This window comes from Lepidochelys kempii, chromosome 8 (genome assembly GCF_965140265.1).
Source record: "Lepidochelys kempii isolate rLepKem1 chromosome 8, rLepKem1.hap2, whole genome shotgun sequence".
NCBI lineage: Eukaryota > Metazoa > Chordata > Testudines > Cheloniidae > Lepidochelys > Lepidochelys kempii.
The window spans coordinates 90271953-90295885 of record NC_133263.1 but is presented as its reverse complement, the minus strand read 5'-3'; positions in this window follow the sequence as shown (position 1 = coordinate 90295885).

Sequence of the window (23933 nt, the reverse complement as noted above, 5' to 3'; positions counted from 1 at the left end):
ACGAAAATCTTCCCCAAAGACCAGCCAAGCATATGGGTGACCCTCTGTGAGCTTGACTTAACCCTCCAGAGTCCACTGTATATAGGAAAAGAAAAGTCACCCACATAGAAGCTGGCATCTCAGAGGCCAATAATCCTTGAAGACCCCATAGCAAAATACAGTAATAGAGAATTTAGTCATGAAGACTTCCATATAAGCTGATGGCCTAAATACCAATGAGACCATGAATTCTGGTCCTGCTCTGTGGCACAAGAAATGGCCACAGGATCCAATAAAGCTCATTTCTATAGTTGATCAACTTATGTCTTGACACCAGCATGAGAGTATCATTGTTACTCCATCATCTCGTTATTCACTGAATGCCTGGCCTGAAACAATTTTTGTAGACCCTTTGTGGACCCACTTACAAAGTTTTTGAGGCTCTCCGTTCAGTTGCAATCCATGGATCCCAGTTAGGTTTATGGATCCCTTTTGGTCAATCCAATACTCGTCTTGGTAAATCTCCAGAGGAACTGACCATTTAAAAAACAATAAATCTTCTGCCTCTGGCTTGGACTAAAAAGATAATGGCCTCGAAAATAAACTTTAACATTCTTCTACTTCCAGGCCCTTTCTCTGTAAACAAAACCGACTGCTGGCCCTTCCCTTCACTCACACATCCTTCAAACAACATTATTGTTTAAGGGCCCCACAAAGTATGCAGCAGCACACGAGGGAGATGCCGTTTCCAGCAGAATGTGCTGTTCATAATGACATTATGCAGCAATTGCTAAAAGGGCAAATACACCAGTAAGTCTGAGTTATGTAGGTTAAATTTGTTTGATCGAAAGTGGAATAAAAGTTTCATCCAAGAAAAGATGCAACCAAAGCCCCAGCCTCGTTTATGCCGTTATTGTCCTCTCTTGCCACCTGCTGATATCCCTAAATACTGTGGCTGATTATACAGCAGTTGACCGTAATAAGCTGCTTTTTGGAATGGAAGTCTTATAATCACTTTTCCTCATGGTCATTAAAGAATATGGGAAGCCAGCTAAATGAAACCAATTTAGTCACAGGGTAAACACCTGCTGTTGCTGTATTCACAACAGGCTAAACCCACATTCCAGTCCTAACATGAAAATATCTGGAGAGAATGGCTTCGTGGTTTAAGTTTCAGCTGTAAAACATCTACACTTCCTAGAGCCACGAGTCCTGAATGTTTGTTCTTACAGGCAGTCACACAGATGTGTAACACTTGTGCATTTTTTCATTACTGCGCATAGTGAGACACAGTGGTATGAAATGAAATGGAAACAGAAAATCGGTTTCCTTTCCTGAATCCTATTGAAACTGATTATTATTAAAATTGAGAGTTAGCATTAGACAAACACACAATACCAATGTTCAGTAGCTAAATGACCTGAGGGACTACACAATACCAGGCTGCAATCTGATACACTTCTGTGTCTTCCCTACCACCATCCCGTCTTGCTTGATCCAGACACTGCCCATCTGAAAAGCCTCTGGATATAGCAACAGCCTCTCCACTATGTTTGGTCTACTTTTCCTGTGGAAGGAAAAGGTGAAAATGAAGCAGGGACAGAGCTGTTGTCATTTGGTAGTGATTTGATAAACTACTATGTTAAACTACTCTCTCACGTTCTTTTTCCTCCCTCCCACTATCTTCACAAATGGTTGCCCCAGCTGTCCTTCAGACTCCTGTGTTTCTCTAATCTCTTCATCGTGCTGTTGTTTTTAGGGATGTGTCTATGGAACGGTGTAGTGCAAACCTTTCAGTGGATGACATCGTGATCAGCGAGAGTGAAATGCACCCCAGAGAGAGAGGGACAGCCTAGACTCATGGCCTGAAATGGGATTGAACTGTTGCATAGGCCTTGAAATGGCTTTCTGCACAGGAGAGAATTGCATACAGGAGGAATAAAAATCAGCAGCTTTTATTAACCACTGGTTAGCACAGAGCATATAGCATTGGCTGGCATATTCGGGGCTATCCTGAGCAGTTTGTATTGCGTTGATCTAGTAATGTAATGTTAAAACTACCCTCTGACCTTGTGCAGCTCCTGCAGTTACTACAGTAGAACCTTGCTAATCCACATACCACCAAATCTGCTCAAAAAACCCTGCTATCTCACCCCCAACTCCAAGCGAAGATTTAAATAGCAGAGGCTGCAGTGAGGTGTTATACTACTAAGAATTAATCCCTTTTTATAAAATGCACTACAGAGCATTTACTGGAACATAGAGAAGTATTCGCACAAATAATTAAAATTGAATTATATATGTACACAGGGCCGAGTTGCTGATATATTTTATTTGAGCCCAATCTTCTGCAGGCTGGGTACTGAACGGCTAGTACAGGGAATGTGGGAGAAGGGAGGATCAGTGTAGTGGTGGATACACCAGTCCTGCCTTTGTCTGTTGCCAGCAGGCTCGGGCCCCATTCCTGTGAGACAGGGAGCTTGCATGGAGCAAAGCTCCGCACTGCACAAAGTGTGAACATCCCTACAGCCACCCCTCACCTGCCACCTGTGCAGCTTGGGGAGCCTCAAGGGACTGGGCTTGGATCTGTGGACGGAAGAGGGCGAGATACCACTTTGCACTCACACATGCATGAGCCATGGATCACAATGCTAATTCAATGGTATATCTCTACAGTGTTGATCAGACCTCTTCTGCCCGCTCTTCTCTGGAGGTGTAGTCCACTGATCCACTATTGCTTTCAGCTGATGAGGAAGAATCAGCCAGTTTTTAGTTCTTCCACCCCAGAGCTGTATTTTAGCCAATGCTGGCCTGAGGAGTGTGGACTCCAAACCTATAGATGTGGCAACAGCCAATATGTAGCATATTGTAGAATCCTGAGTATGTAGCCTGTCTTTCAAATTCCAGCACTGTCTGGGATTTGTCAGCAGCCATACAATTCTTCACAGCTGAGCACCCAGCTCGGTGATTGCACTGATATTTGATAGACGAGGTGAGTGAGGTAATATCTTTTATTGGACCAACTTCTGTTGGTGGAAGAGACAAGCTTTCAAGCTTACACACAGCTCTCTTCAGGTCTATGGCATTCAAAAGGTTGTGTCTTTCACCAACAAAAGCTATTACCTCACCCACCTTGTCTCTTTGGGATCAACACAGTTACAACTATACTGCAAACAACTGGTATTGTATAGCAAGTTACCAAATGAGTGATATGAACTCTAGGCCACATCCCCAGCTTGGTGTATATCAATATAGCTTCATTTGAGTTAATTGAGTTTTGCCAATTTACACCACCTAAGGATCTGACATGCTAAGTGTAAATAGGATCGTTTGACTAGATCCTGTGTGCATCATCTTACTGTTGAGAGCTGTGATCATGGAATGTAGATTGCTATTGTTCATTGTTAGTAATGAAGGTATGCTTTCAATAAGGAGCCCTGCTCTAATATTGCACGTTAGCTGAGTTATATCCTGCCTGGTGGGAGGCATTTCAATGCCTGGTGCTTGAAACTAGGAAACTTAGAATGTGACAGTGCATTTATCTTGCCCATCTTTTTTGCAGATGTGCCCAACCTAGCTAAAGCTGGTCTCAGTTATTTTTCTCATGATCCGTGTCACTTGTGATTCATTGTACAGTTTTATTTCCTTGCACACAACTCCTACAGAGCAGAAATATAATTGAGTTGCATGTATGTCAAACAAATCAGGGATCTTTATCCCAGTACACAAAATCCTTTTGTTGCTAACACAGGCCTTCTCTAAAGATTCCTTGCTAATGTTATGAGTAAAGTAAGCAAATGTATTGTCTTTTACATGTTTCTCAAATATGCCCCTCCGCTGTGCACTTTATTGTTAGATAACTGATTAAAATATATGCACCAAGATGGGAATAAATGATGGCACAAAAGTCCATTACGTGCTCATAGGACAATTGCTATTACTAAGCACTCTTTAAAAGTAAAACTATTGTGGATTGCTTTTAATTACTGTTTAATTGCATTCAAAATAATTATTATTATAATAAGAAATGTCAGCATCATAGAGGAAAGTAGTGACATAAAGCAAACAGCAAATGTTCTCTGGATTTCTAATATGAATTAGAGCTCATGGAGATGAAAACTTGATGGACCACTTTTCATATTGTTTTCAGGGAAATGTTACATTTCTGCCTGATGGTTATGAAGTAAGTTTCAGTACATTTGTAGACTCTATACTGCAGTATTTAAACACACTGTTCTCATTTGGCTTCTGCTTCAAAACAGAAAACAACAAAATTCCAAGTAGTTATGCACATGGCATTGTGTTAAAGAACTTTGATATATTCATAAATTACTAAACATGTCTGTGAAAATGCAGTAGAGGATGATGTCAAGAAGGAATCCAGATTTTTATTGGCTGAACATATGTTATTATAGCAAAATAGAACAGAACAATCATAAATATTCCACTAACATGAAAGACTGAACTTTGGTTATAAAATCAACTTCGCCAAACTTTAATCATTTGGACTGAAATTTTCCATACCAGTTATCCATCTCAGGCATGAAGCAGAGGGCCTGGGGAAAAAACTGTATGTGATCCTGTAATTAAACATGGTCTCATAATGCCTACACACAACGGGGCTGAATTAAGGTTGGACAGGCTACTTTATTTCTGTCATTTGCTAACTTTTGAGTGCTTGACTTTGTAACTTTAATAATGTTCTTTTAACCTAGTGTTTTTGTATATAAGAAGTAGCTGCACCTCAGAGTCTTAATTGCCTTTAACAGTGGTAATAGATAAAATAAAATATACCTTGTAATTTTCAAACATTAACTAATTAATCCTGACAACACCCTTATCAAGGAGGTGGATAGTGCTATTCTACTATCCTCCCCCACATTTTTTTAAAAAGATTGAGAAAATGAGTAGGGAGGTTAAGTGACTTGCCTAAGGCCACAGAGGAAATCTGTGTCACAGCTCAAATTCAGATTAAGTAGTTCACGTGTTTAGGAAAAGTAGGCCTCTATTTAGACATTATTAATCCATGCCTCTCTCTTTGAAATGTATTGGAGCTCAATTTGGTAGTACTTGTGTACCTAGATTCCAGCTGCAATTAATAAGAAACCCCATAGCACTTTCCTATATGCTGTTTATCCACCTGGCAGCAATAGCACACTTTTCTTCCTTTATTATTGGACAAATTCTGCGTATATCAATAGTAGTCCACCAGAGGGGGTACACACCTGCTTTTTAAGTTTGTGTTAAGAGAAGGATTTGCACTGAAAGGGATTCTAATCATGTTTTTATTCTCCCACAGCTAATATTTTGCTTTTGAAAACACTAGGTTTGTTGTTGTCCTTATAACCAGGGGGCAGTTGTCATTTAATATAGTGAAATTTTTGCTTTTGTTACCTATACTCAGAAAATGTCAGAACGTGTGAAGGCCTTACACAGTGTTTATTCAAACTTTAATCAGGCAAAACTCCCCACTGACCTCAACGTGAGTTTTGCCTCAGTAAGGACTTCAGGATTTGAGAGAATAGGTCAGCCTGGAGTCTGCCACTGACACTGTACGTTTTTGTTTCTTGCAAAACCAGTGAACTTTGTAAAAAAGATAGAGAAGAGAGGAGCCTAAGATATAAAGTTTGGAGGGGCTCCGAATTTTCTAAAAGGTGAAGGGCATTTGATTTTATTGTCAGGATTAATTAGTTAATATTTGAAAAGCACAATATAAATTGTAATGTATCTGTTAACACTGTTAAAAGCAATTGGGACTCTGTAGTGCATATACTTCTGATATACAGAAATAGGATGTTAAAAGAGGCATGGAGGGGAATGCATGTGTGTGTCCATTACAGGTGGACTTTTCACACTGAAATGATCACACGCGTATAGCCAACAAAATAGAGAGGAGTTAAAAATTCAGGAGAGAGACTAGAAAACCTGGCTTGATTATGTTTTTGTAATCTCATGATTTTTTGGGATCTGGCTCATGGATTTTTGATCTTTTGAGATCAGCAGTGCTGCTGACTTGAGTCCACCAAAAGGTTCCTCTTTCCATTCAGTGGGTGCATCCCTGGATAATTAAAACAACAACAATCCCCAGTCTACCACATTCAATGTAGGGATATATATGCAGGAAAAGGTACATGAATGTTACGGATTTTTGCCCTCCTGTTGTTTCTTTTCAGTCGCAGCACTTTCAATTAGAGATGAGCCTGAACCAAAATGATGAATCTGAACAACCTGCAAACTTTGGATCAGGATACATACCCCAGTCCTGTGGCTAGCCCTATCTCTCTGGAGCACTATAAGGCATACACTGAAGGCAATGTCTAAGGGGGAAAACAGTTTGAGAGATCTGGCAATTCTTCAAAGAGACATTATTTGGAGCACAAGAGCAACGTGTGGAAGTATGACAAGAGACCATCCCGACTTTACCAGGAGATTTGAAACTCAAAAAAGAGTCCTACAAAAAATGGAAACTAGGTCAAATTATGAAGGATGAATATAAACAACAACTCAGGTGGGTAGGGACAAAATGAGATTAAACTAGCTAGAGACATAGAGGGTAACAAGCTGGAAGGACATATCGAGTGGGGACCTGCAGAAATCTGTCCTGGGTCCAGTACTGTTCACTATCTTCATCAATGATTTAGATAATGGCATAGAGAGTACACTGATAAAGTTTGCCCACAATACCCAGCTGGGAGGGGTCGCAAGTGCTTTGGAGAATAGGATTAAAATTCAGAATGCTCTGGACAAACTGCTCTGAAGTAAATAGGATGAAATTCAATAAAGACAAATGCAAAGTACTCTACTTAGGAAGAAACAATCAAATGCACTCATACAAAATGTAAATGCTGCATAGGAAGGAGTACTGCAAAAAGGGAGCTGGGGGTAATAGTGGATCAAAAGCTAAATATGAGTCAACTGTGTAACAACTGTTGCAAAAAAAGCAAACATTATTCTGCGATGTATCAGCAGGAGCGTTGTAAGCCAGACATGAGAAGTAATTCTTCCACTCTACTCCAAGCTGATAATGCATCAACTAGAGTATTGTGTCCAGGTCTTAGCACCACGTTTCAGGAAAGATGTGGCCAAACTGGAGAAAGTCCAAAAGAGAGCAACAAAAATGAGTAAGGGTCTAGAAAACATAACCTGTGAGGAAAGATTGAAAAAATTGGATTTGTTTAGTCTGGAGAAGAAAGGACTGAGAGAGGACATGATAACAGATTGCAAGTACAAAAGTTGTCACAAGGACAAGAGTGAAAAATTGTTCTCCTTAACTACTGAGAATAGGACAAAAAACAAAGGGTTTAAATTGCAGCAAGGGAAGTTTAGGTTGGACATTAGGAAAAACTTCTGAACTGTCAGGGTAGTTAAGCACTGGAACAAAGTGCTTAGGGAGGTTGTGGAATCTCCATCACTGTCTAACCTGTCCTTAAAAACCTCCAAACACCTGTCAGGAATGGTCTAGTTATTACTTAGTCCTGCCTTGAGTGCAGGGGACTAGATTTGATAACATATTGAGGTCCCTTCCAGTCCTACTCTTCTATGATTCTACTGCCAGGCTGGGTAAGCTACCATCCATCCACTCCATCTCCCACTCATCACTATCCTCTGCGCACACACCCTCAGCGTCTTTTCTGCCACCAAATTCCCACTGAGCTCCCTAATTCTGCCTCCTGCTTTGCCAGTGACGTGCCAGTGACGTATTCCCCCTCATTCTCCCTATTCACAGTGTCTCTGCTGCTCCTCACAGTCCCTGTGTCTTGTCCAGCCCCCTGAACCACAGAGCAGCAGCCATTTGTCTGTGGGCATGGCTTCAATCTCACTGAGAACATTGAGAGGTGGCAGTCAATATTAATTTCATGACTACATGCAGATAGGCTGTAGGGAAATGGTGGCCATCTTGCTGGCTTCAATCCTATTTTAGCCATTTTGAATAAGGGAAAATTCATGTGTTGGCAGCCTTTTACCATGTTTTTATGGGGACAGGTAAAGAACCCCCCAAAATTGCTGGAGTCACAATAAAATCACAAGAGTTGGAAATACTGAGTCAGTCACTAATAGATTATAATGAAAGATACGTACAGATAAATTCTCCTCTCATATGCAGCCCCATAAACTTCAAAGGGATTAACCACTGGTGCAGATGGGAAGAGACTTTGGATCACAATATGAAAAATCTGGGACCTGTCAGAGTCCTTTCAAATCACTGGACTCAAGACCGGCTCTAGGCACCAGCAAACCAAGCATGTGCTTGGGGTGGCACAATTCCAGGGGCGGCATTCCGGGTGGGTTTGGTTTTTTTTAAACTATTGCTTCTCACCTTTTGTCTGAGCTTAATAGATAAATCACTGGTGTTAAAGGTGTAGTTTAGCTGGGGAAAATGTTTACAGGGACAGAACCCCCTTTCCCCACCTTTGGGGGTGGGTGGGAAAGAAGTGTCCATAATCAAATTTAAAAGGTAGGGAGCAGAGATGACCCATGCCTGCCAATAGTGGAGGAGCAGAGTGAGGATAGCCGCACAGTTGCCAACTTTCACACAGTAAATAAGCACCCAGACTTTCACAATAAGCCAAAAATCAAGCTAATCCCATTTCAAAACGAGGCCCAATCAAGCCAATCCCAAAGAACACTCTATGTGACTAGATCCGCCTGGCATCCCATCTGGGACTGTGGTGGGCCCGCTGTGCGCCCCTAACTCTCTCCCCGCTTGCCCCTGCTTGCTGGGAGCTAATCAAAAAAAAGAAGCTACAAGCCAAACGAGTAACAAACTACAAGCAAAAGACTAGCCAAAAGCAACTCACAAGCCAATTAAGCCGAAAACATGCCCAATTTCTGCTGGGTTTTTTTTTTTGCAGGTTTGGCATGTCTGGATAGCCGGCTTCAGCAATGTTACTTAGCATGCTCAGTCCATGTGAGCATGCTCAATACAAGCCAAGCAGCAAAACTGGGGTGGCACGTGACCCCAGATGCATCGCCTCTGATAGGGAGGGGAGAAAATGAAGAAATTATTCACACAAATTGCAGTCTTGGGCTCAATTCAGCCCTCAGTGGCTTTAGTTTCTACTGGTGTCATCCAGGTCAAAGTGCCTTTGGCAATAGCACATCCCTCTGGAGTAAGATTGTGGCCAAACCCTCGCTCTGCTGCAGGGCCTACTGTTGGCCAAAACCCACTCACAAGTGGGTGGCTCTGTCCAGAAAAGGGCCAGGGAGGCCAAGGGGTGCGGTGAGTCAGTTCGTCACCCAGGCAGCTTTCCTTAGTGAAGCTCCTACAGAGCCCCAGTTGCAAGTTTAAAATGTTCTCCTTTGGGTGAACCCCCAGGACAAGTAGGGATACAAACATTACTTCCGCACCCCCCGGAGTGACTCCCTCTGTGGGTGGAGGTGCGATGTGCCAGCAGGGCTGAACTGAGTCCTGGATCTTTACATTCTATCTGTATGGCAGGCCAGAGTCATATTCTTTACAGATAGAAACAGCAGCTGTGTGAGACCACTGCACAGATGAATTGAACAATGACAATTCACCATTACTGCGCAACGTACGTTCCCCAGGAGACTGATTACTTTCTGAGGGCTAAAGCAAGAGCTGTGCCTAAAGTTTCTCTGCAGGATTGGAAGAGTGGAGATCCTCCTCCCTGCCTGTGGAGCACTCACAGAACTGCTCCGCAGCTTGTTTCTGAAGCCTCAGCGCTGGATAATGCCTATGGCTTCCTTGGGGGGTGGGGTAGATTTTGACCAATGAATGCCTGAATCTATTTATCACCCCCCCCCCCACAACCGCTCGTGTGCATTGCAGTGGAGAAAGGACTATGGAACACACGCAGCGTCGGCTTTCGCAGGTTCCCCTGCCATGACCCTGCGCAGTGAAGCTATGTGGTTTCACTTGCATTCGGGGCTGTCTGTGCCTCTGCGGGAGGAGTGGCAGAATGTCACCATTAAGCAACCGTTCAGTGGTACGTTAGAGAGAGGCTCTGGACGTAGGCCAAAGGGAGCATTCCCATCAGTCTGGGTAGTGTGACAGTCAGGCCGGAAGGCTGCAAGAGGGAGCTCTTATTGGGTTCCACCCGCCCACTGCTGAAGGACCCTCCCGCAGCCTATCGGGTGCAAGGGGGTGCTTGAAAGCAGATACATTAGCCCCAGAATGTTAAAGGCCCTCTTCCCTACTAGCTGAGAAGGGGTTACCTCAGGTTAATGAGGGACACCTGATTCCAATTAAGGCCTGCCTGAGGCCTTTAAAAACTCCTCCTCTGGGGAAGAGAGACAAGCAAGTGGCTGCTAGGCTAGTGGTAGTAGGAAACAAGCTTATCCAGGGTAGGAGGCTGGTCTTCTTCCCATAGGGGAAACTGCCAAACCTGAGGCTTGCTGGGGGATGGACTGACACCCCAGGGCAGCCTACAGGGTGGCACCCTGCACCAGGAAGAAGGCAGTGAAAGGTACCCCCCAGGGCTTTCTTTGTTTAGGGGATTGTTTCCTTTTGTTTGGAGGAGGATCAAGCCTTAGGCCAACCTTCAGGCCTATCCTCAAAGTATGACTAAAGGAGCACAGAATGGGAAAGGCAAACCCTGCTGTGAATGGAGCTGATTTCCCCAGGCCCACTGAGCCAGAGGGGGAAGTACTAAATCTTACAGGAAGAGTCTGAGGTCTCTCTCTAGGGTTATTGGAGGGAAATAGTCCCTTGAAGTACTTTTTCCTGCTTTTGAGATATAGATAGAGATAAATGCTGCTTTTTCCCCTGGGACAATGTCTGTAACAATTGTTTCTCTGATGCAGTTCTGTAAAGGGACTGGACATGATACTAAAAACTGGAACCTCTCCATTTTGATTGTCATCTGATTAGATGACTCTCTCTTAGAAACATAAACCAGTTCATTATGCTCATGATTAAAAAGCAAATTAGCTCTGCACTGATTAAAGGTGAATGTTGCAAAAGCAAACAGTGGAACCATTGCTTGTTTATAGAATAAGAACAGGGTCAGAGGTGAGCTGAACTGGTTTGGCAGAAACATCAATGACTTGGCAAACCTGAGAGTGGCCAGAGGTCAACCTGGCTTGATGTTTTCACCTCTGTACCCTATTCAACTCCAAAGGGTTAAGAAGCCCAGACTTCTCCCAAGACTTTTGGAAAGTGGGAGACTTCAAAACTTTTTTTGGCGGGGCGGTGGAGGGAAGAGCTTGTTTTATGTCCATGTAAGTACATGCCAGGCAGGAGGAGCTGTGAAAACACCTTTCTCTGAAAGAAGAGGATTAAAAATAAGCCAATACCTGTGCCACCCTTGGAACTTCACCAAAAGAACCTTAGCAGAAACTAAATAAGACAGTAAGGTTATTTTATTTGAACAAGCTGGAACAGGATGCCAGTGCTCTCATTCCAGACTGATACATGAAACCAGGGCAGATACTGAACACACTATTTTTCAACATTTATATTTATCTTCTATCAAATTCAAATGACAAAAACAAATTTCCAAGCATTTTCTCCAGCATGACAGCTGTTCCTGTGCTAATATTTGCTTTCCTAACAAGGTCACATGATTTTCAGACTTATTTCTTAAATTTCTAAACCAATTCCCCTCAGTCTCTCTGCTTCCCTTCCTGCATCTGTAAAATGGGGATGATAGTACTTCCCTACTTCACAGGGGTGTTGTGAGGGGCTCCTATACCATGGTGATGAGGGTTATAAAAGTACCTCGGATAGGCTCACTAGAGAGTTAGTGAAATGATGACATCAGAAGAGCTAAGAATGTAAACAATAAGCAATTGGAAAGGGAAACGATTTTTCACTGAACTGTTTAAAAATTTTGTTTTTGTGATCTTGTTTAAAGTCTGTTTAACTTCAATGGCTAACTAACAGTTTGGATAGAGGAAATCTCTGTTAAAGAGTAAACGTTTTCTTTTAATTAAGGAGTGGTCACAATGTACAGATGTTGAAGTATCTGGTACATACTTCAGCAAAACCAGGGAGGACCAGACTTGACTTTTCTTGTGTTTTTATAAGGTAGAAAACATATAGGAAATGATGATGAAGAAGAAGATGACTTTCAGGCTTTAATCTTTTATGAAAAAGCAAAGAAGGCACAAATGTAATTTTTAGTAAATTCTTTTTCAGGTCATCTTTTAAATAGCCTTTTCCAATCATAATCCAGCAATTCCTTGATATGGAATTTGAAAACAGCTTTTCAGGTCTTAGCACTTGGAAAGCAGAAAGCCAATATTTTCCCAGATTGGAGGCAATGCCCCTTACTTCCTTAGTGCCCAATATGCATTTCACTAAACAGACTTAGCTCATTCTTTTTCCATCACCAAGCCGCAGCTGTTTTTAATTCCCCAGATGGAAAATAACGATTACCAGATGTCCATCATAATCACTTGGTCTCTTCTAGTTTGAAATCAGCACTGTCCATCCACCATTTAACATCAGCAAGCAAAGTCAGTGCGGTACTGGCCAGACACTGAAGATCGTGTTCTGCCCTCCATCTCTCCACACATCTCCTGGGGATATAAATGGTGTTGCCTACATATGGATCAAGAGCGCATATGGCTGTAACATTCAAACCCAGTAATTACAAACAAGAATTGACAAGCCTAATGAGGCCACCAAGATTTTTAAACACTGTTTTGGAGGTTTATAAATGCATTAGCTAACAGTGAACATTTTTTGCTCATTATTTATAATAGTGCTACCTGCCTTGAAGTGGGAACTGCAAACATTCTGCCAATGGTTAATAATAATACTTTGCACTTCTATAGCATCTTACAGCTGAAGTTATTAAAATATTTGACAAAAATTAGCTAATTAAGCCTCAACCCACCTCAGGTAGACAAAGGGATATATAAAGGGAAAAAGAAAAACTTCACCCGCATTGGAATGCAGCCATATTGGGGGTGGAATGCAGCAGCTAATTAATGGGATGCAACAGTTTTTTGGACAGAAAATGAAGGGCAGCAGCACATCGCCTTCTCACCCTGCAGTAGGGCACATTGGTTCAGCAGTCTCTCAAAAGGAAGGGTATCTCCTTGGAGGTTTCCCATACAAGAACTGACCCAGGTGGGTCTTACTTGGAATGTGAGCTCTAACAGGGTCACGACACCTGATGGTGTGGCAGCTCAAAGTGCTGAAAGGTTGGTTAGTTTCACTACAGCTCCTCTGGGCACCTCTATATCCTCTGTTGAAATTCTCTTTTGTAATTTCTAGAGCAATGTTCCTTCGTGCATCACAAGAGGAATCCCTGCAGCTTGTGCAGAAATAGTAGCCTCTTTCTGCAGCTCTGTTAAATTCAAGATCTGGCCTTTTATCTATAATAATACACATAGGCCTGGCTCTTAAAAAGCACTTAACCCCAGACAGGTGCGTTCAACTGCTGAACTTAAAATACTAAAGTTATATAACCTAAAACCAAAACAACAATAATCATACCTGTGACAAATATTGCAAATACATGCAAAATCTTTGAGCACCCTACTGTATTAAATGTCTGAATGGGTTATGCATCTCTGTCGACCAGGGATTGTACACTACGCCACAGGGGAAAGGTTGCCACATTTCTTCCACGAACTGAAAACTGGTGGATGATTAAGGTGAATATACGTATACATATACGTTGTAAATACTTCCAAAGAGGGACCTTCCACTAGGGTGGCTGGCATGGACTGGTACAAACTGATTTTTTGAGAAAACAAGAAACAAAGAAAGGCCTTTTGATCTAAAAAAAACTTGGTTAAATTGGCTCAGGGCTTTCTGATTCAGCAAACAGATAAGACCTTCTGCCCAAGGGCCCCATAAGACTGATGGGTGATTCCTGTTACATTTACTATTTGTTTAAATCTGTTTATTGCTTTAATATGTTTTCTTTGTAATGTTTTTACCTTAAGAATAAAGGTGCTTGCTGAGGAAGCACTGTGTGGTAACTTGTAACTGCTGGAAATACACTGTTCAGAGCCCTCGCAGAGAACGCAAAGCACAGGGGCTGTCTGTTAGGCAGACAGATCCCAGTGGAAGGCAGGGATCTGTGCAGCCTCAATACCCCATAGTAGGAAGGGAGTGGGACAAAGGCCCCTGTCCAGAGACAGGTGACTGCTGGAGACCTGAGACCTGATTGGGCAATCCTGAAGTGGACCATGGTGGGGGTGGGTGGTGGGCATACAGGTGCATTGATGATGACCATGATCAATAACCATAGCCAATAGCAAAAAAACCCATCCCAACTATTTGAGCAAACCTGTAAAATGTTACATCTTCCCCCATTGTAAATACGTTTATTAGCTTCACCAAAACCCTCAGTGTCCCTAGGGGACAGTGAATCGGGGTGACCGCTCTGGGCCCCATGCTTTGGGGGGCCTCACAGACCGGTGCAATTGGCCGGTGCCACGGGCTGGGGGAGGGTACCCCAAGCTTCCACCCAAGAGAGAGTGCATGGCACCAGACCCGGAGCAACAGAAGGGAGAGCACATGATGCCATCGCAGCATCCCCAGCCCCGGAAAGGCAGGTGGCGTGGCCCCAGCCTCCTGGAGCCCAGTGGTGCTGCTGAAGTGGGCCCCAGGGGTTGGTGGAGTGTGGGTGGGGGCCAGGCTGGCTGTTTGGGGAGGCACTGCCTCCCCTACCCACCCCCGGTGCAGTCGGTTCCAGATGTGATGTCCCTTTCGCCCCAGGCCCCCGCATCTTCCCTAGGGATGGCCCTGCCTCTGTTACAGGGTTTGCGTGCACTCCAGACCAGTAATAAGGTGTGTCACCACTTGCCCTGCAACCCAGGGTTTCTCCCAATACCTTGCTGCTGTAAGGCCCAACCTGGGATGTTCACAGCCAGCCTGCAAGCATGCAGGGCACACCCTGAAGTGTCTGTGTGCTGCACAGCCCTGGTTCAGCAGCTCTGAGCCCGGAAGCCTGTCCACAGCTGCACTCTGGCTTCCACCAGGCTTGGTGATCAGCCAGGTGACCCCGACATATTCCCAGTCCCAGATTTTCCCCAAACCATGTGCTCTGCAATGTCCAGCCCTCTCCCAGACAGTTCAGAGAAATAATAAGGTTTGTTCTTGTAAAGAGACAAAAGCACATTACAGCTGATTAACTTAACAGAGGCAAATATACCTTTCCCTTTAAACATAGCACTGAGTTGGCTTACTAAAGCTAAAAGAAATGTATTAACAATACGACATAGGTTAAGTGATGCCAAGTAAGAGGAATTATAGAAAGGGTTACAAGCAAATAAAAGCGAACACATGCATCTAAAATTTAATCTGGTAAAGGGCAGATATTCAAGATGATTTCTTGCTTAGATTCAGTTTCCTTCAACACCCCCATTGGTTGAAGGACCCATCTTTCTCAGTTTGCAGGAGTTCTGTTTCTCTAGTGATGGATGCCAAAGATGGCTTCTGTCTTTGCTGATATCTTTCAAAGTTCAGTGACTTTGTTTCAAAGGGCAGGATGACCTCATGCTATTTTTCCCTTCCTGTGGGATTCCCACCTCCCTGTGTGAAAAATTGGGCTTCCATTGTTTTATTCCACCATGCTTAATTTACAGAGGAAACAGGTAAATAGCTGCCTTCTTTCCTGTCTGAGGGGGAATCTGTTTCTCCATTTGGCCACAGAATCTAAAGTATAATATCATTAAGTATCCATTTTTCCTTGAATAGTGTTAATAAATACATTTTTAACTATTAGTCACCAGTGTGTCATTAGCTTCCAGAAAAAAACTCACTCCGTTATAATACAGTAATATTATATATAATCAGTTGATTCAATTGCTTAGCACTTGAGGTTCAGACCCCTGTCTTTTACCCCATGAAGTAAAGTTTATTCAAGCTGTGAGTAAGATAACATGGAGTCTGGTGGTTAAGGAGGCTCCATGCTCTTTCTTCCCCCGCATGTTAGCTTAATAGCTTTGTTTATCTAATATGTAAAAATGGACCTTCATTATCTTTGCCTGAAGATCAGGCTTGTTAGAGAAGCAAATACACATTCCTTTGACTAAGGCAAACCTGTTTACCAACTCTCACTAACATGCGTGGGTTAAGCACACTTTAGTAATGATTCCAGCATGCTTCCTAAGAACCACCCGCACATATACATCACGCACAAATATTAACGATCAGTGAGTTTACTTTTCAAATGACACTTCACAAGGAATATTTTGTATAAAAATTATTACAGTAGCGTGTAGGGTGTGAATACAGGGGTGCTTAGTGTCACAACCTCCAATCAATATGCACCTACTTTGCCCTGTGGGAGCTTTGTGTTGCTGAATCGTTGTTTTACTTGTTCTGATCTCTGTAGGTCTTTCTGATCTCTGTAGGTCTCTGTAGGTGTTCTGATTCACCACCTTGTGTGGCTTAAGTCTGAATACTCTCAACCAGTTAGCAGTGTCCATTCATGGGACTTCAGAGGCTTCTAGTCTTGTTCTCAGAAAGAGACCAGAACGCTGGAGCTACACATTATGATTTAATCACTTTCAGCAACCTCCCCTAGGCTGCTTTACAGCGCCATCGCAGGGGTGGATCGATGTGCTCTTCAACAAGCAGCACTTTCCTCAGCACCCTCCAGTTTACCTCAACTGTTTACTCTACAGACGATCAGAAATGCTGTTAATGGAAAATTCTACCTAGATATTTCAGGAGAAAATGAAAAAAAAATGGATTGAGAAATGCTGCCGTTGCGGGGGAATTATAATTCTGGTGCTTCGTGTTCCCATTCTCCTCTTTTGTTTGGGCTCCCTGGCAAGACTACATCTCCTACAATGTACTGTAATGCAGGGCTTGCCCTTAAGAGCTGGAGGGCTTGGGGTGATTCAACCCGGTTTACTAAAGCGGTACAGCTGGGTTGGATCAAATAATTTCTGTTAAGGGTAGCAAGTGGCTGCAGTGAAGGGGAAAGCCCAGGTACTTGCGAGAGTGATGGAAGGACTTCTTCCACTGCTGTAGTAAATCCACCTCTCTGAGAGGTGATACCTAGGTCAATGAAAGAATTCTTGCATCAACCTAGCAGTGTCTACACTGGGGCTGAGGCTGGCTTAACTACATTGCACAGTGTATGAAATTTTTCACAGCCGTGAGCGAGGTGATTAAGCCATCCTAACTCTGTAGTGTAGACCAGGCCGCAGAAACCAGAGGCTCCAGCCAAGGAGGATCTGGGTCTGGCTTACCAAATCACAAAAGGGCCCAATGCAGGAAATCTTGGGAGTAGGATGAATTGGAGACTGCTAGGAGTGAGCAAGCTCCAGCAGAAAGACCTGGGACATGGGGTTTCCCTGTTGAGACTACAGGCAGGAAACCTGACAAGAGCATAAAACTGAGGGACTTTGTTTTGAGACTGAGTTTTATTTTGGAGCTTTATGTGAACACACATGGGTGGGCCCTGAGAAGGAGTGGTGAATAGACAAGAAAAGCCTGTGTGGAGTTTAAGAAGGCTTTGAGGGAGAAATTATTAGCAGGACATTGCAGAGGCACCCCCAGCCATGAGGGGGTACACAGGAGGTGGCTGACCCTGCTATAGCACCATGGTCTCCCTTCTGGGGAGGCAGTGCATTGTGAGAGTAACTGGCCATGGTGCATGAGGGACCTAGACAAATTAGAGGATTGAGCCAAAAGAAATCTGATGAGGTTCAACAAGGACAAGTGCAGAGTCCTGCACTTAGGATGGAAGAATCCCATGCACCGCTACAGACTACGGACCGAATAGCTAGGCAGCAGTTCTGCAGAAAAGGACCTAGGGGTTACAGTGGACAAGAAGCTGGATATGAGTCAACAGTGTGCCCTTGTTGCCAAGAAGGCCAATGGCATTTTGGGCTGTATAAGTAGGGGCATTGCCAGCAGATCGAGGGACGTGATCATTCCCCTCTATTTGACGTTGGTAAGGCCTCATCTGGAGTACTGTGTCCAATTTTGGGTGCCACACTACAAGAAAGATGTGGAAAAATTGGAAAACGTCCAGCGGAGGGCAACAAAAATGATTAGGAGACTAGAACACATGACTTATGAGGAGAGGCTGAGGAAACTGGGATTGTTTAGTCTGCGGAAGAGAAGAATGAGGGGGGATTTGATAGCTGCTTTCAACTACCTGAAAGGGGGTTCCAAAAGGATGGATCTAGACTGTTCTCAATGGTAGCAGATGACAGAGCGAGGAGTAATGGTCTCAAGTTGCAGTGGGGGAGGTTTAGGTTGGATATTAGGAAAATCTTTTTCATAGGGGGGTGGTGAAGCACTGGAATGTGTTACCTAGGAAGGTGGTGGAATCTCCTTCCTTAGAAGTTTTTAAGGTCAGGCTTGACAAAGCCCTGGCTGGGATGATTTAGTTGGGGATTGGTCCTGCTTTGCGCAGGGGGTTAGACTAGATGACCTCCTGAGGTCCCTTCCAACCCTGATATTCTATGATTCTATGGTCATGTGAGATATACATTGGCAAAGAAGCCTGGCCCATAGTGGAGAATGGAAGCTGCTACAGTATCCAAAATATATCTCCCATGGGTACTGTAGCAGCGTATCCATATTGAAATAATTTGGTTTGGAGTGCTTAATATTTTTGATGAAAAATCAGAATTTGCCATGGAAAGGAGACACTTGTGAAAAAAAATCACTTAGTTGAAAACCCAATTTTCAAAAATGGAAAAATTTCAACCAGCCCAACTTTACTCTCTGATTCTTTATCAAAACTCACTCTCTCACACTGAGCTTAAGTGCTTTGTTGAATCAGGGCCCAACTCATTTGAAAGCATGGTCCTAGGGCAACACTGGGATCAAATCCTTTGTCAGCCTTTACAAAACTCCCAGTGAAGTCAATGGGAATTTCACCTTGGTAAAGATAGTGGGGGTCAGCCCACAGTATTGAAAGCTCTAATCAGGAGTTCTAACGAGACTACCAAATGAATTGAGGCTACCGATAGTTTAAGGAAGCATTTTCTCACAACACTGCGTCTCCTAGCATCTTAAAAGAGAGATGGTTGTATGGGCCACCTTCCTTCCCATTGACAATCACATATCATCCCTATGATGACTACTCCTCAGCAATTGCTTACAAGGAAAATCAATATTCAGAAAGTGTGTGTGTGTGTGTGTGTGTGTACAGTTATCATCAGTGTAGTAAGTGCGTGCATTTTTTTGGAAGCAGCTGCTAATGCTTTCCAAGCTTCCTCTTCATTTCATCTCTTCTTCCTGTCTGGTCTCAGCTGAACCCCTGGAGGAGAGTTACAACCACATAACCAACCTGCTCTCCTCAGACTACTAGCAAGCGCTTCATGGATGACAGTTTAAGAACCTCTACCCTAGCACATTGGTGCTGATTATCACACAACATGATGCAACCAGTAGAATATCAGGGCCCATCAATCTCATCGGTGCCCAAATGTCTGGCTTGTCATGGCAATTTCCTTGCCTGATGATTTACTTCTTTTGGCAGCCTGATGAATTTTGTGTTCACTCTCACTCAGTCTTACTGCAAATCACATCCTTTCCTGCCAGAGAAGCCTGTTACAGAGTATCCAACACACCTGTAGGGGATTGGGTTTGTCTTCCAACATTTTAACGAAAACAAATAATCTTTTAAAGAAACTGTTCAGAAAGCTAATTCTCCCTGAGCTTTTCAGAAAATGAAGAGAATGAGGGTGATTATATAGGCCTCTGAGCCACAACCCTGCACTGGGAATGTGCCAAATTTCACTGCCGCAGCAGAAGCACTAGTAACCATTGTGCCTCATGGAACTGCCCAGCATACAGTATGGATGCACCCATTTCTATACTCCATACAGGGTTGTGGCATATGCTCCCCTCTGCAGTCAATTCTGCTAGTGTAGAGAGTTGGGTGAACAGGACCATGGCCTTGCCTCCTCCCTGCCATCTTTAGGGGTGACTAGTGTCCTGGGGCAGATCCTGCATCAGTAGTAAAGAGGTGGGCTTGAAGCTAGCCCCCTACTCAGTGGTCACAAGGGCTGGAACTCCCTAAACTTTCCTCTCTCTTGTGTACCCAATGTCTGCCCTAATCTGGCCAATGATGTTCAAAGGAGCTGGAAGTGTGACTGCGATACCTCTGGCACGTTTTTCCTCCCTCCATCCTCCTCTCTGGTCTCCTCTCCGTAACTGGTCCCTGCCGGTTCCACTTTCCTCCTCCTGCAACTTGCTGGAGGGGAAGGATAAGTGCTGCAGCTTTGTCTTCTTTACTGACACTCTATAGGAGAGGCAGCAGGGCCAGGACCAGCTAATGGAATGGAGGGGGAGGGTGCTGAAGGTCAGTGCTGGCCTTTGTGGGCCCAAGAAGCGGATGCCTGAGATCCCCATCCCTCACCTCACTTTGGGGGCCCTACCCTCATAAAGGAAAAGACACTGGCATGCTCCCTATCCTTAAGTAGCCCTGCCTTCATAAAGGGCCAGTTAAGGAATGGGAGTATGCCAAAGAATCATCTGACTAACGCCCCCCGCTCCCGCAAACTACTTAGGCTGGCATTGTGCATGGTACTGTGACACGGTGGGCAGGAGTTCTGCTACAGAGAGCAAAAAATCATTAGCGCTGGGGTGGAGCTCTGACACACAAAATAAATCATCACTCTGATACTGACAATTAGGAGCCTACAAAGGTGCTACAGCACGGATTCTTTCTCAACCAATGCTGTCCACACATTCATTGCACGACTGAGAAGACTAAAATGCAGCAGGTTTACCCACATGGCTGTGTGGTACTAGTTATTTTCTGTGCCCATTACTGTGGCTTCTGAAGAATGTAGGTTTTTCTGGTTGTGTTTTGTTTTTTAAAGAGGAAGTAAATTCATGTTACTTGAGGCCTTCAGTGATTCAAGAATCCAGAATCAGAGCAATAGCAGTAAAACATGAACTGTCCAAAAGTTTTAAGTACACCAGTCTGATAATTTGTATGGAGCAAGGAAATCAGAAAGGCCCCTCCAAGACTGTGTTCCTGCTGCTGCAAATGTTCTCAATATTTTAATACATTGAGACTGTGTTTATTCCGAAAACAGCATATCTAATATTGAAGTGGCATATTTGGGAGTTGAGAAGGATTGTGGCTATCCATCTTCTCTGTGTATCTCTCATCTATCTTTGTGTTCTTTATCTGTCTTAGCCTCCGTCATGATCTGTGAAGTCTTTCTAGGTATTTCAACGAGCGGACAAGACAATTTCATCAGCAATTTCTATTAATGCTTATTCGTTAGGCATATCTCCCTACTAGTTTCACATTGCCCAATGGAGATGCTTGAAAATGAGTTGATAGAACATTATCAGAATACACATACAATACCAGCTACCCCGTGTAACTCCTGAGTATGGTAATTTATATCAGTGGAGTTATTCCAAATTGACACTGGTGTAACTGAAATCAGAATATCTGACCCAGTGAACTCAAATCTGTTATGGTAAATATTAATTAAATAAATAGCCCAACATTCTTATTTAAAAATAGCTTTTAATACCACTCCAGGGGGAAGATTCTGGCCAGCATAGGTTACCTTCCATGTGGTGTCCAATCAGTAATATTAATGCACCAGTCTTACTGGTTTCCATATAAGGAACCAAAGGCAAATCAACATCATCTCAAACAATAGAGGGGCACTTGCAAATGTCTGTGTTTAATCTATTACCCATTGTTTTAAAGCCTCATGATTAACAAATAGCTATTTAATATAATCCAGTCTAAATTCCCATATAATTGGCAGACATTCCCTGTGATCCTGTCAGCGTATCTATGCTTTAATGCGGTAGGAAATGGCCAACATTCCACAGCCCTTTTTTGGTCTCAGGTCTAACCATACTCCGGTGTGGTCAAACCAAATGACTCCGATACAAAAGGTTTTTTAATTGGTTATATGACGTTTATTGAAACCTCCACTAAGCGGATGATGAGTGGCGGGCGGGTGGGGGGGGGGAGCGCTCTATGTACACATAAGCAATTGGCAGGACCTCCCACTACCACAGCAGAGAACTGGAATACTACAATAAAAGAAGGTAGCCAAAATAACAGACCAGTCTTCATTTTTTCCAGCAAACTGTTTCATTTCTTCCACTTGATTTAATTTCTGTGCCTCTACTACTGTCTTGAGATCCATTTTTCCGCATCCGTATCATAAATGTATCACTCCTCCAAAATGGAGTCTCTAACATGCTTACATCATGCTTTGTTAATGCATGAGAACATAGAATAGGAAAAATGTTTCTTCCAGGAAATGAGCTATGTAGCCATCTGTCCTTTGGTTTGCTGCACTGATTCTATCTGGTTCCACCAATGTAGAGGGTCCCTTGATTCAGGCGTGCAAATGGAAATATAATGCATACTGCCCCTTCGTGCACCCCATACCCGACCTTGCAAAGCCTGTGGCTCCTCTTGCTAAGAATGATATGGTATCATAGAGCATTTGGGAAATATCGGTCTTAGTGTGCTTAGGAAGTCGTACTGTATCTTCCCACAGTGGGTGGGCTCTCCTGAGCTGACTGCATAAATGGATTTAAGTGTCAGTCATCAAATGAAAGACAGTCGAAAAAAAGAGTGATGATGATTATGATGAACAGAAATCCTTCTACTAGACCAAGGGAAGAGAGAGAATTCCCTCTGTGTAGAACACCAGGTATTTCCTTTTAAACATTTTGTGTTAATTTAGGCTTGGGTCATTGGACTTGGTTCCTGATCCACAGCTGCATGGGAGAGCACCTCCCTTGTTTTTGGATGGAGTAACTCCCCAACCAGTCAAGAATTCAATCTGCATCTGCAGCTCACAGCTTAGGTGGATGATGCAAAGATCTCTGGAACAAAAAGAGGTTGTTAGTACAGATTCTCCTTTCCTTGTGCAACATTGTTCCCTAGACCTGGATAAAAGAAAAAAGAGAGATTTTGATAGGCTAGCCTACATCCCTGCTGACTGTGATTACCTGTAAGATCACCAAGGTCTCAAACCTGTTGTAGCTTGCATAGTATAAAAAGCAGTAAATCACTGCAGATGGGGAGAGAGAGAGCACGTTCTGTAGCCTGTTATCTCAGTCCATATCCAAGTGATCTGCCATAGCCTATAATGAACTTTTCTGTTGGCTCTCTTATCTGCATAAATATTTTGGGTTGTTTTTTTTTTATCTGACCCAGATGGTCTATAATAGTTTCCCAATATTCTTTTTCTCCTTTTTTATCTTTTATTTCAATCCAAACCATTTCTGCACTACTTGCCAAACTATATATTGCATGACATTCATTCTTTCTTCAGACACAATATCCTCCTTGACACATATTGGCATGCTTCCACCTGCACTGTTGTGTCTATCCCGGCTATAAACTCTCTAGTTCAGCATTATCCCATCTGGTTTTGCTTTTTTCTGTTCTTTGTTATCCTTGTTACATAATATATCGGTTAGACACAAGGGGCCAAATTCAAATTCCATTGACACCAGAAATGAATTTGGACCATTACATCCCTCTGCATTTACTTTCATTTAGTACTTGTTTGGTGCAGTATGTATATTCCATGCGTTTACCAATGTGCCCACTCCTCTTGAATGTAATGGCTTCATTCTCGTTGACTTCAATGGAACCAGGAACAAACATTTCAGCCCTTGTAATTTTTTTAAATTGTAACAATCCACATGTTAATTATCTGTTTCCCCATACACCCAACCCATCCTTCAGATTGTGTTGCTTACAGTTGTGTACCTTTGTATGTGCCAAAAAGTAATATTTAGAACTACAAATTGTATGCTGTACAGCATGTTGCTTCTCTGTTAAATTGCTTAGGTACAAATCACTTTTCCTGTTGCAGTCTGCTTTAGCCCCTGAGAATTATCTCTGTCATAATTTGTACCAGTTCATCATTCTCCAGTCTTACTTTCTATTGCTAGAAAATCCGCTTGTGAAAAGCCAGTATATTTTCTGAATATTTGGAGTATAATTCAACTATGCTCTAGCATTATATTTGACTCATACTAAAATAATAAGCAGATTTTGACTTCTGTTGTTGTTGATTTGTATTACCATAGCACCTAGGAGCTCGTC